Consider the following 15,673-nt stretch of genomic DNA (forward strand, 5'->3'; position numbering starts at 1 on the left):
TTCATGTCTCTTGGCTACCTACCTAGGAATGGAATTGCTGGGTCTTTTTGTGACTATGTTTAATCTTTTAAAGAACAGTCAAACTGTTTTCCAAAGTGGCTGCATAATTTTATATTCCAGCCCCAGCTGAGTATGAAGCTTCCAGTTTCCTGGAGTTTAGTCTTATTGGGGAACTCTTGGAACCAGTGTAAAACACATGCCTCTGAGTTGTCTCACCCAAAGGGTGTGGGTGCTGGGGCATTTATACACCAAATCCCGCAGTCATTGGTCAGGGCTGCTAATTTCTTGGCTTTTCTGGTTGGCCGTGGGTGAGCAGCCTCTGCTGCTGCCTATTAGGTGTTGGGCCTGGATGCATGGAAAAAAGGGATGCGGTGAAGTATCTCGGCTGCTGTTCTTATGAATTGTTTAAGGATAACCCAGCCACTTCTCATATCTCCCACAGCCTGCTGTGGCCCTCACAGGACTGCAGATACCCTTTTAACTGTGTTAAAATCACACAATTAAGGATCTGTAGTGATCTGAAAAGCATCCTCCAAAAATTCATATCCACCTGAAACCTCCGAATGTGACCTTCTTTGGAAATACGGTCTCTGTAGACGTAATCATCTTGGATTTAGGGTGGACCCTGAATCCAATGACAAGTGTCCTTATAAAAAGAGGACTTCCCTGGTGGTCCAGTGGTAAAGAATCCGCCTTCCAATGCAGGGGGCACAGGTTTGATCCCTGGTCGGGGAACTAAGATTCCCACATGCCGCGGGGCAACTAAGCCCGTGCGCCACAACTACTGAGCTCACGCGCCTCAACTAGAGAGCCCGCATGCCACAAAACTACAGAGCCCACGCACTCTGGAGCCTGCGTGCCACAACTAGAGAGAGAAAACCCGCACGCCACAACTAGAGAGAAGGCTGAGTGCCACAACAAAGGCCTGCGCACCACAATGAGAAGATCCCACATGCCTCAACGAAGATCCCACGAGCCTGCAACTAAGACCCGAAGCAACCAAAATAAATAAATAACCAAATTAAATAAATATTAAAAAAATAAATAAAAAGAGGAGAGGATGCAGAGAGAAGAAGGTGATTGAAGACAGAGGCAGAGATTGGAGTGACCAGTCTACAAGCCAGGGGACACCAAAGATTGCTGGCCACACCAGGAGCCGGGAGAGAGGCAGAGGACAGAGCGTCCCTCAGAGTCTCTTGCAGGAATCAACCCTTCTGACATCTTGATCTTAGACCTCTGCTGTCCAGAACTGTGAGAGAAGAAACTGCTGTTGTTGAAGCCCCCTAGTTTGTGGTACCCAGTTAGGAAGCTAACGGGTGGTCTCAGCTGGTTGGTGCCTCAAGGGTTTGGTGTCCCCTGGGCTCCGAAGGCCAGTGCCCAGCCCGGTTTCCACCTCCACGATCAGCTCCTTCTGAAGTTCACAGTCTAAATGCTCCCTGCTCAGATAGGCCTTCTCCCCACCGCCCCATCCTGTGTTGCCCCCTACCATCTGCGCAAGGATCTCTATCACACACCTGTTTTATTTTCTTCCTAGGCCTGTCGCTCTCCAGAACGACCTGTTATTTAATTTCTCCGTGTTTATCATCTGTCTCTTGCACTAGCATGTAAGATGTATGACAGCGGGGCCTTGCCTGCCTGGTTCACTGTTTTCCTGAGCACCTGTGATCGGGGACTCTGCAGAAAGAACGAGAGGCTGGAGACCTTTGGAGCACCTCTGGAGGCGCTACTGCCCCAGATGTCATGGGGAAGGTGTAACTTCAGAGAAACTGGCCCTTGACACCCCACCCACTCGCTGTGCATTGTGGGCAGAAGAGGTTTTGGTGAAACACTTAGACCAGGATCAAAATGTTCTCTTTTGAGATGAGCTTAAGAAGTCATCCTGTTCTTTCCTGTGTCCGGCTTTGGGAGAATAATGAATATTTCCAAGTGTCCCAAGCCTGCTCTGTTTTCCTTCTTCCCAGATTACCCCAGGACCCAGGATGCTGGTGGAAGACTTTGAATGGCCTCTTCTCTTCCTGGTGAGGCTCCCTCCCTCTTCTGATTATGGCTGTCTCCTAGCAAGGTGTCCGATTGCTGCATCTGACCACTTATTGTAGGGTGGCAGTGGAATCACCAGGATCCAGATATCGGGGTACATCCTCTGAATAGCAGGACCAGTGTGGAGGGAGGCACAGGGGAGGCGAATGCACCATCTCCCCAGGGAAGGATTAGCTACTTTGATTGATTTATTTATTTTTAAAATTATTTTTAAGCTGCTTTTCAACTGTCTCTGCCCAACAGCTTCTTTGGGTCTCCCCTCTGATTTCTATTTAATTTTATTTAAAATGTCTTTTTTCTTCAAGCTTGGGCAGGGATTGATCTTTGCTAGCTGAGTAAGGGACAGTAACTCCGGAATGCGAAGCCATGTCCTGTTTAATAATTCCTGGACGAATGGAGGCTGTGCCAGGCATCTCATATGTTTTATCGCTTTTAGTTCCCACAACAACGCTATGAGTGAAGTATTGTTCCCATTTTATAGATGAGGTCAGACAGGTTAAGTCATGTGCCCAACATGTCCTTCCCTTTTCTTTTCTTTCCCTCCTGTTCCGTCCTTCTTTTCTTAAAACATGAAAAAATTAATAAACTTTATTTTTTAGAGCAGTTTTAGGTTCATAGCAAAATTAAGTGTTAAGTGCAGAGATTTATATCCAATATATCCCTTGCAAACTGCCCCGCCCCCAATCGGTAGCCCCAGGAAGCTCTCCAGCTGAGCTGTAGTTACCTGTTTCTCCGAGTGCCTTGAAATCCACCATCCAGGCGGGCAATCGTGGTCTCGACACTCAGGAAAGCGGTGACTTGACGAATGCCCATGGTTCCTCTCATAGAGATGCTTTCTTGTTTGTTCCTGAGAGTCCTCTGGGGGTCATGGCTGTATTGAGTAAGAACTTCCTAGAACACATTGTGGTTTGAAATGCTGGACTTGGTAGATGGGGAATAGGCTGGGGGAGCGAGAAAAGCACCGAATTGGGCCCAGGAGGGACCCTGGGCAGCTTAAGGGAGACATGGGTTGAGAGTCTGGGCTCTGGACTCTAGTAGACCTGGGACTGGCCCCCACCTGTGAGACTTCAGGTGTCCTCTCTGAGCGTTGGCTTCCTTCTGGGTGAACCAGGATAGGCTGGTCCAATGCCTTCTCCCCTGCAATCGCCCCCATCCTATAGGCAACCCCCCCGAACAGGAATGGGGGCTCTTGTTGGAGAGTCAGAATGCAGATGGCCCCTTTCATTCTGCTCCCAGCCTTTGTGATCTTTTTTTTTTTCTCTCTCCAACTCAGAATTTCTCGTTTTTAGCTGACGATACTCCGTGAGGCTTCAGCTCTTACAAAGACACCTTGATCATATGGCTCATCATCAGCTCCTTTTATCTTGGGAACATCTGGCGAACCAACTCTAATCAATCCAGAGTGGCAGAGGGCTCACGGAAGGTCCACATCGGCCCGGCTCTCCTTCAAGAGCACTGAGTCAGGATGAGGCTGCCTTGCCTGAGAACTCACACCTGTCTGGACATACCCAGCAGTGCAGAACACAGCACCCATGGGTCGGGGGCCTGCAGCACGCTCACACACGTCATCTCCAATTCTCCAGGCTGCCTTAAGAGGGAGAAACCAAGACTGGCCCCATTTTGCAGATCAGCAAACTGAGGCTCAGAGATGTGAAGTCACTTGCCTGCAGTAACTCAGTTCCTAGGGGACTGGCCCAGGTGGGTCTGACTCTGAAAAGTGGTTCAGAAAAGTAAAGTGACTCTTCTAAAACGTGCTTCCAGCTTTCTGGAGTCAGGCAACCTCGATGCCAATCTTAGCCCTGCCCCCTGCCCCATGTCTCAGGTCAGGTTCTCCCAGAAGCAGACCCAGAGATGGGAATTCACATGCAAGTGATTTTTCAAGGGTTTCCAGGAGAAACTGGAAAGGGAGTGAGGAAAGTAGGACAGGGAAGGCGAGAAGGCCAGCATGGGGCTCAGGTGGAATTCCAGCTTCAGCCTGATCCCACGGAGAGCTGTGGAGCATAAGTTGTACTACAGCCTTTCCCCTTCCTTGAGACAAGTGTAGGAGTTTCCTTGGGCTGTTGTAAGAAACCAGCACAAACTGGGTGGCTTAGAACAACAGAATTGTATAGTCTCACAGTTCCAGAGCCTAGAAGTCCAATATCAAGGTGTTGGCAGGGCCAGGCTCCCTCTGAAGGCTCTTGGGAAAGATCTGTTACACGCTTCTCTTCCAGTTGGCAACCCTGGACGTTCCTTGCCTTGTAGACGCATTGCTCCAATCCCTGCCTCCATCTTTGCATGCTCTTCTCTTCTGTGTCTGTGTCTTCTCTTCTTATGAGGACCCTTGGATTTAGGCCCCTAACAGGTAATCCAAGATGATCTTCTGATGACGGACTCACTCGTCTAATGTCTGATCCATTCTGCACGCTTTCTTAGACCTTTTGACCTTGCACAGCCCTGTGCCTGTTCCGATGGCTTGGTTGGAAGCCCCTGAAACCAGCAATGGCTAAAATATACTAAAAAATATGACAGTGTACAGGGGGACTCTCACACCAAAAGGATGGAAAAGCTGGGAAAGCCAGACCTTGAGAGGGACAGGGTCCAGAGAGCTCAGGAAATTTAGGACAAAAGCAAAGCGTCCTTCTTCAAGGCGTTACCTTAGAAATGGGGTAACCCTACGCCCCAAGCACTTTCCTTCATCACGGTCTCTATTCACGAGGCATATTCTGGAAAGAAGAGCATCTGATTGGTCTACCCTTTAGGAATTATGACTCCAGAATGCATATTGGGGGAAGATGGCGGTCAGAACACCACCGCCCCGCTCTGGAGCTCACGTCGTTTCCATTACACACACCTCATCTCCCACGTCCACACTCTAACCTTTTCACACTCCACACTGTCAGCTGACCTGGCAAACAACCCCTCTGCCCAACAGCGTGTGGCTAAAAAGCAGCTCGTAAAGAGTGTCGGAGAAGGAACGCTGGCTGGACGCAAAGGTCAGAGCCAGCGGGGCTGCGGTGCCCTGGTCCCTGCTCACAAGGGCTCCAGGTCTGGAGCTTTGTCAGCGACACAGTGAGCCCAGGACACGGTCTCTAGAAGGCTGAGGGGCTTCTCCGTGGCCCGCCCCACCCTGGCAACAAAAACAATCATAAATCGGCAACTGTTTGTTGAGTGCTTGCTGTGTGCCAGGCCCTGTTATAAATACTTTACCCATGTGAATTCCATCCTCGCAACAGCCTATGAAGGAATGTGCTATCATTACTCCCACTTGACAGATAAACTGAGGCACACAGAATGATGTAACTTGCCCAGAGCCGATGTTGCTAACCCTCCAATTCCCGCAGCGAAGAGGAGCAAGGTGCTCAGAGCCCACTAGAAGGGCAGCCATGTCCCCCGAAAGCCCCACTTTTCAGATCAGGAATATTTTCATAGGCATCACCAATGATGATCCCTCCTGCCTCATTAGGTGGGTTGGGGGCGGGCATCTCCCTGTTCGCCCCTGGACCTCATGTCCTAACACATTATCGTACGTAAGGAAGATGCCGATTGGGCCCATCCCCAATTCTGCACTAACTCAAAGTCACCCCACTATCTGCTCACCAAGACCCTTCCTGGCAGAAGGGCTGCTGGGCCTGTGATGAGTGTCCCTTGGTGGAGATGTGGACAGGAGAAGACGTTGGTCTCTGCCGATCTGCACAGCTGGGGCCTGTGATGAGTGTCCCTTGGTGGAGATGTGGACAGGAGAAGACGTTGGTCTCTGCCGATCTGCACAGCTGCTTCATCTTTCCAACCCACGCCCACCTTCGATGACTGCAAAGGTTACCGGTGGGGCAAGGGAGGTGAAAGAGCCAGGGTAAGGCAGGGTGGAAAGGCTTTAACATGCGTTTATTGAGCACTTACTATGTGCCAGCAAGTGTACCATGCCCTGGGGAGCAAATGCAGAGCGAAACAGCCCCAGCTGCCCTTCATGAGCTTGCACATGGACCGGTTTCCCAAGGGGGGGGGGGTGCATCTTCTGGAGGTGGGTGGGATGCATCCTCCAGGGGTGGGTGGGATTGGAGAGTGTTTTCAGATGTTGCATGTCAAGGATTGAGTAACATCTGATCACACAGAGAGACAGCCATTTCCTCTCCAATGCTCCTTCAGCCCTCTGATCGCTCCCAGAAGGAAGTCTCAATTTGTTGCTGGAACAAATGCCCTTATAGCGGACGCTTGTCCATTTCCCTTTTTACCAAGACAGCAAGCTTCAGGCTCAGACTTGGGCAGTTCCAGGCGAGAATCCAGTAGGCTTGCCTCGTTTCCCACGATATTCACTTTCACAGCCACCTTTTCTGCCTGGTAAGAAATGGCAGTTTTCCACTGCAGCAGTAGCACCCAGAGCTCTTTTAAAGATGATTTTAACAAGGTGATTCTATTTAAAGAAAAATATTAAGTAGGTAACTGGACATCTGGATTTTGGCAGAAGAAATGGGAAGGAGACAGTAGGTTTATAATTTTATAGATTATGTGGATTAGAGCTATGCCATCCAAAATGATAGCCACTACTCACCATGTGGCGATTTAATTTTAAGCATTTTAAATGCAGCTCCTCAGTTACACTGGCCACATTTCAAGTGCTCAATAGTCATTTGGGGGACTTCCCTGGTGGCGCAGTGGATAGGACTCCGTGCTTCCAATGTAGGGGGCCCGGGTTCCATCCCTGAGCAGGGAACTAACTCCCACGTGCATGCCGCAACTAAGGAGCCCACAGGGTGCAACTAAGGAGCCCTGGAGCCACAACTGAGGAGCCCACCTGCTGCAACTAAGACCCGGCACAACCAAATAAATAAATAATAATAATTATTTTTTTAAGTGCAGATTATTTTTAACAAAAGAAAAAAATAGTCATTTGGGACAGTGATTATCATAGTAGATAGTGTTGCCATACGAGACCCTCTTACTTTCAAGACAGGTCTAGGCAAGGCATATAAAAGACACTTCAGCTGTGGGAACACCCCCATTGTGGGTTCCAGGATTCCATACCCCACTCCTTTGCATCACTTGGGTTCACTGGATTAGATAAAGCAACTAGAACAGTGCCAGGCCTGCAGAAAGGGCTAAGTAAGGGTTAGCTTACATTATTATTATTATTATTGCTATTATTGTAATAGGGAAGAACAAATCCGACTCCATATTGGGTCTGTTTCTTTTACTTGAACCTTTGTATTCTATTGCTTTTGCTTCCAGTTAAGAATGTTGCCTATAGCCTGAAATAGACAGGATAGCCCATTCTCAAGGCTCTTTTCCATTCACATGGAGATAAAAAAATTGCAGAACAGAGAATAACATTTGTCTTGTTGGAGGTTTACAGGAACATCGAGACCTGACCTACATGGACAGCTGCAAGAACAAAGGATTCCGGCACCAAGAAATTTGCAACAACTAACCACGCCCCTCCCTTACCTTGCCTTTAAAAATGCTTTGCTGAAACCCTTGGGGGAGTTTGCAGGTTTGGGGGCACGAGCCACCCATTTCCTTGCATGTCCCTGCAATAAACTTTTCTCTGCTCCAAACTCCTGCGTTTGGGTTTGGTCGGCCTCACTGTGCATCAGGAACACGAACTACTTGCGTTTGGTGACATTATTATTATGTCTCCCCCCTCTTGAGTGTGAACTTCAAACTCTGGGAGGGAACAAAGACCAGGTCTCTGGATGCTCCCATTTTCTATCCAGCCCCAAGGGAGCTTTCTCATTCCTCTTTCCCAGTGTTGATTCTTTGAATACAAAAACTTTCGTCTGTGCTCAAGGAGAGAGATAATCCAGTCAGCCTCCCATTCTGCATGGCTTTTCCTGGCCACCCGGTTCAGTATGGCCCCCACCTCTCTCTCCATCCTGCTGCCATGCCTTGCCTCTCATAAGGGCAATTATCACCCCCCAATATTGCAGGTTAATTGACACATTTTCTCTCCCTCCCACTAGAACAGAAGTTCTGTGAGGGCAGGACTGGGTGGGTGTCTCTTTTGTTCACTGCTTTATTCTCAGCTTACAGAAGACTGCCTGGCACATATCATGCGTTTGATAAACATTTATTGAATGAATAAATTTCTCAGTGCCCTGTCTCAATCAAACATGGAAAACAAACACACAACGAAGACGTAGAAGAACTTGTGTTTCAAGAAAAATGGAAGATAGCTTATTCATCCACAAAAATGTTTACATTAGCAAACTGCATGTTGGCATGACTGGTGAGACCCCTGGAATCATTTGAGTTTGGGTTCCCTAGTCTACGGTGACACAGTGACAGTCTAGAAAGAATGAGACTCTGTATATAAGATATATATCTTATATATACACAAAGGGTTACCAACTAACCCTGTATGGTGCCAGAATAGTGAATAGTTAAGGCATTCCTGGCCATATTATCTCGGACACAACTATTCAGCTCTACCGTTGTAGCATGAAAGAGGCCATAAACAACTGTAAATGAGTTGGCCTGGCTGTTTGCTAATAAACTTTACTCACAAAAGCCAGGCTGTATTTGGCCTGGGACCGTGGTTCTATGAGAACTGTTCAGGAACTAAAGAGAAGCATGTGTGTTTATTGAGCAAATACTATAAACCAGGGACCAAGCTGGGCTGTTCCCTTTAAACCCTAAAACAACTCTGTCAGGTGGGCACTATTAACCCCATTTTATAGATGAAAGAAACTGAGGCTCTGAGACATTGATAACTTGCCCAAATTCACATAGCTCATTAACAAAAGAGGACTTGAATCCAAGACTCCAAGCCCAGGCCTTTGTGTGCACGTGGCACTGCCTCCCCTGGGGATGGCTGTTGCTTCCTGTATCCCATTCCAGGTCCCTCAGCCCTTGTGTGCCCCTGCCCCAGCATTCCAGCTTTATCCCAGAGAACATGAAGCACCTCTTGTTTGCCTTCCTGCCAGCACACCTTCCCTGAACCACACCCCTAAGCTATCTTGCTCTCTCCTTCTCCACAGAGCTCGGCACTGCTCTGACAGCAACACATTTCCCCAACTGGGAGAGAAGAAATAGAAATTTTTGTTTTTTTGCACAAAAGCTGCCCTTTTCTCCTGCAGCTAAAATTCCCCCACAGAACAGGAAGAATATCCAAAGTCAGACCAAAAATCGCTATTTATTGAGCTGGCACCAGGACCAGAAGCTGGATAGGGGCTGGAGAGGCGAGAAGGAGACCACAGCGCCACCACCTCTAGGAGCTGATAGAAGTAAGCCGAGGCCCCCCTGCGGGAACACAAAGTTCCCTTGATTCAGCCTGGCAAGGGGATGGGGAAGACTCCAAAAGATGGAGAGCCTGAAAGATGTGTAGGAACTAATCAACGGCCAAGTCACAAGGGAGGGCGTTCTGGGTGCAAAGACTCGGAGGGAGAGCATTGTCCTTGCAAAACCACCAGCAGCCTGGTACGGCTGGCACACCAGGAATCAGAAGGGACTCTACGGTGGACACCTGGGGTTTGAGGCTCCCCAGCACCCCTTCTCCTTCTTCAGGCAATGGTACCCTAATTTTTCTTAGGGGAACCATCCCCTGCATTGCGCAGTCTTAGCGGTGCTGTCAATCAAGGTGCCCCGCCCATTCTTCTCGCAGCACTCCTTCTTGAATCACTCTACTGACCTAGGTTCTGGGTGGGGCTGTCAATCATGACACTCCTGCCCCTGGAAGCTGGTCATGTGATCCAGGATGGCCAATCATAGAGCCCCAACCTCCTGGTGATGTAATTCTAGCAAGGGGTATGTGACCCAAACTGGGCCAATCATATTCTTTCAGGTTAGCCTGTGGATATTGGGAGAGGGATGCTTGTGTTCTCCCAGGCTTGCTAGGCCGGGAAGAAATAGGTCTGTCATGTGGATAGAGCCTGAAAAACAGAAGCAAACAGAGCTAATAGATTGGTAAAGACAGAGTCCTGCCAACAGATATCCTTCCAGCTCCGGGATACAGCCATGCCTGGAGCCAGCCACCCAGAACTCCCCAGTTCTGTGAGCTCTTTTTAGCTTAGACTGTTTTGAGTTAGGTTTCTGAAACTTGAAACTGAATGAGTACAAACACCGTAAGATTTATGGAGGACTGGCCTTGTGCAAGACGTGGTAGTAAGAATTTTACGAGCATTGTCTGATTCATTTCTGGTGAGTCACTTCATCTCCTGGAGACTTCATTTGCTGGTGTGTAAAATCGGTATAATGTGATAAGAATAGCATTGTTGGGAGACTTAAGTGAAGTAAAACATACAAAGCACCTGCCATAGGGACTTCCCTGGTGGTCCAGTAGTTAAGACTCTGTGCTCCCAGTGCAGGGGGCACGGGCTCGATCACTGGTCAGAGAACTAAGATCCCGCATGCCACGTGGAGCAATTCTAACCTTGTAGAATTGTAATTCTATAACCTTGTAGAATTGCCATGAGGACCGGGGCGATGCGAGTAAAACACTCAGAGCAGGGCCCCGCACCCTGAGAGAGAAAGAAATGCTACTATCATGATTTTATTCATAGAAAAAAGATTAGAAAGAAACGCACATGACAGGTTAACAGAGGTTTCTCTGCATAATAAACAACTTTATTTTTTTTCCTTTTCCCCAAGAATAAAAAAAAGTTACATAGTATTTTTATACTGAACATTTCCACTCCTTCCTGGCCCATCGCATCCCAAGAGTCTCTGATGGTACATTCTCTGTGGGATTCTATTCAGACTTGAAGTAATGGCTGAGGTTGGATAAGGCCAGGCTTGTCTGTCCTGTGTCTAGATGCCTTATTTCCCTCAGCTGTTGTAGAAAAGAGAGACTTCTTAATATTGGAAAGATGCCTCTGAACAAAATTCCAGGGCCAGGGAGATGAATGGAAGCAGGTTGGGAGGGTAGTGAATGTGCTTACTTACTTACTTTACTTATTTATTTATTTGTTGGCCACGCTGCGCGGCTTGTGGGCTCTTAGCTCCCCGACCAGGGATCGAACCTGTGCCCTCTGCAGTGGAAGCACGGAGTCCTAACCACTGGACCACTAGGGAATTCCCCTGAATATGCTTACTTTAATAGGCATCAATTATGCCCATTTTTCAGGTGGGAGAAAGATGCTTGTAGAGGTTTCAGAGATTCAGATGAGTTGGGGACTGGAGGTAAACGACTGAATTGTTGAAGCTTCCAGCCAAGCTACCATTTCTGTCTCGATGATATGGAACTACAGGGGCAAGTGGCCTGGCTTGTTTGGAGACATCAGCTACCTGGTTTCTTTCCCCCATGTTGCTTGTGTTGATGTTGGTCTGGGGAGCGGGGTGGAAAGTGTAGTCAGGTGTCCTGCAGTTCAACCCCAGAATGCCCCAAATGCCCTATTTATGCCCCAGTTGCAAAGGCAGTTTGGCTTGGGAAGCCTCTTTCGGGAAGTCTTCTTTCGCTGGCTCTAGACCTCAACCTTCCGTCTTTTGTAGCAGAGTAGAGACCAGACCATGCTCTGAGGAATCAGGTAAACCCACTTCAAATCTCTTTCCCTTTTGTGACTTTGGGTAAGTTACTCCATCTCTCTAAGTCCTGGTTTCCTGATCTCTAATGTGGGGGTGATAGTGAGTCCCTACCTTTTGGGGTTTGTGCTGGGCAGAATCATGGCCCCCCAAAAGGTGTCCGGGTCCTAATCTCTGAAACCTGTGACTGTAGTACTCTCCATGGCAAAGGGGACTTTGCAGATGTGATTAAATTAAGGATCTCAAGATGGGGAGATTTTCATGGATTGCCTGAGTGTGCTCAAGGGGATCACAGTGTCCTTATAAGAGAGAGCCAAAAGGGTCAGAGAGAGAAGGTATAAGGGCAAAAGCAGAGGGAGCAGAGGTCCGAGAGGAGGGAAGATGCTATGCAGCTGGCTTTGAAGATGGAGGGAGGGGCTACAAGCCAAGGAATACAGGCGGCCTGTAGATTCAGCACAGCCCTGCCCACACCTTGACTTTAGCCCGAGGAAACTAATTTCAGACTTCTGATCCCCAGAACTGAAAGAGAATGCACTTGTGTTGTCTTAAGCCACTCAATTTGTGATAATTTGGAATAGCGGCCACAGGAAACTCATGCAGGGTTGCGGTGTAGATGAAATCTCAGGAACGTGACCAGGTATGGGGGAGAGTGATTGGCTGGAGGAGGGAGTGGGGGGCTGTCTGAATATCCTGCTACGGGAAGGACTTTTAAGTCAGACCTTCACAAATGGTAGCTGTCCTCAAAGAGTATGGTTTCGACCTTCTTCTGTGACTGCATGTACTACGTCGTGTTGAGTGTATTCCTTTCCTGTTCTGTGTCTCCTGGGACACTGTGAGGTCCTCAGAGGAGGAAGGGGACCTTGTCTTATTCCTATTGTATCCTTTGTGCCTGGCACACAGTAGCTGCTCAATAAACGAGAGCTTTTGAAGCTGAACAGAGATGCCCCTCTTCTTGTCTTCCATGAGGGCTTGCAGAACTGTGCTCTTTCCTTTCTGGGTCCCGCTTTCCTCCTCTGTAAGATGATTGGGCTGATTCTGTGGTTTCTTCGAGCTCTATGGTTCTAGTGCCTCCGCCTCTCCCCCAAACCCCGCTGAGCCACTGTTTTGAGAAGGACGAAATCTGTCTCTCATGGTTGCAGGTCCTGGTGGGGAAGGGAGTGGCAATGGCCCCAGCAGCAGGCAATTTCAAGAGAACATGACCTCGGAGATCTGGCTGGTTCCAGACCTACCCCTTGTGATGTCCAGAATCTCTATTAGCAAATTTCTAGTCTGACCTTTGCTTACCCCAGCCTGGGAGGGCTGCAGGGAGCTGGCTGCAGGCTGACGCTGGGCACTGATGTGGCAATTCTGGCACTAACAATCTGGAGAGATGCTGTCTCCTTGGGAGCTGCAAATGCTTTCAGGGGGAGGGCTGGGGCAGGCTGTCTGCTGTCTGCAGCACTGGGGTAGGTGAAGGTGTCAGGCCTAATTGTTCAGATTCATACCCAGGTAGTGGCAACAGCCCAGAGTTGGGAGTCTGGCCTGGATTTGAAAGCCACGTCTGTGCCTTATTAGATATCTGACCTTGCTGGGTCAAACTCTGAATGACTGTGTCATGTTTTGTACAACAGGGACCCACGCTAGTAGCCAGAGCTAACATTTACACTGGCTGTTTTCTAGGGGTTTCCGGGGACTCTGCTCAGGGCTTCACGTGCTTGATTCCAGGTCGTGTCCTTGTAATCCCAAGGTCAGGATCATCTTATGTCTTCTCTACAGATGGAGAAACTGAGGCTTAGGGAGGCTCTGGACCTTGCTCGTAGTCCCAGGCTAGGAAGGGCTGCAGGGGTGGTTTGATCCTGGGTAGCCTGCCTCCAGAGCTGTGTGCTGGTCATAGACCCCCAGCCTCTCAACCAGAACTACCTCCCAGGATCGCCGTGTTCATGAAGTGATATCATGGATGCCACAGTGTCTGACACAGAGCAGACGTCCACTTTCAGTAAGCGGTGCCGTTGTGGTTACTATCGTCCTTGTCACCTCCACCGTCATTGCATCACCATTCTCGTTGCTCCTGAACTCTTCCCTTTCTGTTCCTTTTGTTCAGGCCTGGGCAAGTCTGGCCTAGGCTTCTATAAATTTGCATATCTATATTTGCATATCTATCTATCTATATATATAGTGTATATATATTTATATATACAAAATAGTTTTTAGTATATCTACAGAGTTGTGTAACCATCACCATAATCTAGTTTTAGAACATTTGTTTCACCCCCAAAAGCAACCTCATGGCTATTTACAGTTATTCCTCATCCCCTCTGTGATGGTTAATTCTTTTTTCTTTCTTTTCGGCCACGCCGCAGGGCATGCAGGATCTTAGTTCCCCGACCAGGGATTGAACCTGGGCCCTTGGCAGTGAGAGCGTGGAGTCCTAACTACTGGACCGCACGGGAATTCCCTGTGATGGTTAATTTTATGCATCGACTTGACTGGCCACGAGGCACCCAGATTAAGCCTTATTTCCGGGTGCGCCTGTGGGGTGTACCTGTCAGTGTGCTGCCCGATGAGATTACCATTTGTTAAGAGGGTAGATCTCAGGCTAAGTGTTCTTACTGAAAAATAAAAACAAAACAATAGCGACAACAAAACAACAGAGGGACACAAGGAAATTTTTGGAGGTGAAGAACATGTTTATTACCTTGACTGTGGTCATGGTGACACAAGTGTGTACATATGTCTAAACTCACTGAATTGTATACATTAATTTGGTGCAGTTTTTTTGTATACCAATTGTACCCATTATAAGACTGGGTCAGGGGAAGAGCATATTTCTTTCACAGGATTGATGTCAAGATTCAGAAAAGAAACCTATTAAAAAAAAAAGAAATCTATGATGCCTGCCACATTGCAACTATGCAGCATGTAAACTGTGGCAGGAATAGATTCCCAGAAGAGGACTTCTACGAGCCCTTTTTACCGATGAGAAAACTGAGGCTCAGAGAAGGGAAGCAATCAGTTCAGATCTCTCAGCAGGCTAGTGGTGCTGGAATCCAGGAACACTGGCTCATGGTCCTAGCTCTTTCCCTACCACATTGCTCCTGGAAGCGGCTTCTCTCTGGCTGAGGGATTTTTATTCCAATTTGGGAAGAGACTCCCTGAAATGAAAAAAGGGCAACTCAGACTTCATCTTGGCATCACGCCAGGTGTGCAATGGGAAAATTAGACCAGTGAGTTACTGATCCCTTTTCATTCTAAGCTGATTACATCATATAGGATATGAAGAGTGGCAGCCAGTCCTTCTAGAAGTTTCTAATGGACAGATGGAGGCTTTGCACTTAAACAGTTATGCAGGGGTCAAGTCCATGGAGTCCAACTGGCCAGCAGAACATCATGACCTCATGAGATTTAATAAACAGAGGCCATTTGTCTCTAGTGTGGCGATCTTAATAACTGAACCGATATCCTGGCTATATGTCTAAAGCCTTGAGTTGGTTCCTTACAAGTTTGCCACACAAAATAAGCTCTGTGCTTGCAAGAAGAGACTTTTGGGAAGGCTTTTCATTTATTGAATCCACAAATCTTCATTACACGTCTACTGTGTATCATGTACTAACCTAAAGGCCAATGATATGCATGGTGTAGGACCAACATATTCTGTGTCTGCCGCAGTTCATAAGGCATTCAGTTGCAAACACAGACAACCCGAAGATGGTGGCTTAAACTGATAGGGGCTTATTTTTATCTTATAACAAGAATTTCTGAGGTAGGCAATTCAAGGATGGGGCAGCTGTTCAACGATGCTATCAGAGACTCAGACTCTTTTTGTTTTTGCCTCCCACCAGGAGGGTTAAACTCATGGTTGTAAGATGGCTGTTGTAACTCCAGACATCACGTCTGTATTACAAGTGGACCAAAAGCCTTCTCCTCCCAGGGCCTGGCCTTTTTTAAATTGGGGGAGCCCTTCCCAACAGACTCTTGCTTCTATTTCATTGGTCAGAATTATGTTACGTGGCCACCACTGGCTGGAAGGTACCTAGAAATAAGAAGGGGGAGGTGGATCAGAATGGTGTTGGATGAACCATCCTCTAGTAACTACCATCCTGCTTGAATGTCCAAAGGAGTAGACGGACAGGTAGCAAATGACTTCATCACTCGATAATCATTAATTACTACGGGGAGAGTCTCAGTGCTAAGATAGCATATGTTTTAGGTTGGGTTTCTTTCGAAG

The sequence above is a fragment of the Tursiops truncatus genome, chromosome 15 (genome assembly GCF_011762595.2).
Source record: "Tursiops truncatus isolate mTurTru1 chromosome 15, mTurTru1.mat.Y, whole genome shotgun sequence".
NCBI lineage: Eukaryota > Metazoa > Chordata > Mammalia > Artiodactyla > Delphinidae > Tursiops > Tursiops truncatus.